We start from the raw sequence: 1,203 nt of genomic DNA, 5'->3' as shown, positions 1-1,203 counted from the left end.
GTTGACTTTCTTGGATATTTAATCAGAGTGACAAAATTTGAGTTCTTGGTTTTGAATAAGAAAAAGATGATAGAAATTTCGAGACAGTTTACTGGGGGTTTTTTTGTTTGTTTGTTTGTTTGTTTGTTTGTTTGTTTGTTTTTAGACAGGGTCTCACTGTCCACCCCAGGCTGGCCTCAAACTGGCCTCAGCCTCACAAGTGGTGGGATCACAGGTGTGCACCACCATGCCTTGCTTAGTTTATCGTATCGGTCAAATGTGTACCTAAAAAGTGATGATGAGAAAAATATGGGATATTAGAAACAGTGGGAATATTCCTTTGCCTTTGTGCAGAATGCATGTGTGTTACACATTTCTAGAATATATGAAGTCTACCTAAGCTAAAGTTTGCAAGGGATGCTATAATATTCCTGTAGGGCTGGGGAGATAGCTCAATAGAATAAGTGCTTGCCTGGCAAGTGCAGGGTCCTGAGTTCCATACCTGATACCACAAAAAATAAATAATAGAGTATTCCTGTAAGCAATATTTTCTGAAGGAATTTTGCAAGGGCTTGCAGATAACATTATCCTAAAGCACACAGATAGACCCAAACTAATCACTAGTGCTATTCAAAGCATAAGAAGAATTCCACATCGTGTTGCTGTTTCTGAAAGGTACTTAGCTAAAGGAGAAATCCAACTTCAGTTGTGATTAGCACATCTAGTACTGCGTTGGTAGGCTAATTTAGACAGAAATGAATCATTACAGGAGGGAATCTTCCTAATTAAAAATATGGCTTTCTTTTCTTAATGTCTTCACTGTGGTAGAGTAATGCCCTGCCTCCAAAATAACCAGACCCCAATCTTCTGGAACTGCTGAACATATGGCAAAAGGAATTTTGCAAGGGCTTGCAGATAACATTATCCTAAGGCACACAGATGGACCCAAACTAATCACAGTGCTATTCAAACATAAGAAGAATTCCACATTCTGTTGCTGTTTCTGAATGGTACTGAGCTATGTGCAAGAACCAGAGAAACCTCTGGGAGATAAAGGTGATTCCTAGCTATCAGTCAGCAAGGAAACAGACTAAACTCATAGAACTTCACCTCGGAGCAAGTGTTGGGGCTTATCCCCTAGAGCCTTCAAAAAAAGTCGGGCCTGGTGGCCCAGGGCTGTAATCCCAGCACTTAGAGGGGGCTGAGACAGGAAGGATTGTTGTG

Source organism: Octodon degus, unplaced genomic scaffold, assembly GCF_000260255.1.
Source record: "Octodon degus isolate 3935 unplaced genomic scaffold, OctDeg1.0 scaffold00092, whole genome shotgun sequence".
Lineage (NCBI taxonomy): Eukaryota > Metazoa > Chordata > Mammalia > Rodentia > Octodontidae > Octodon > Octodon degus.
This window is presented reverse-complemented; position numbering follows the sequence as displayed.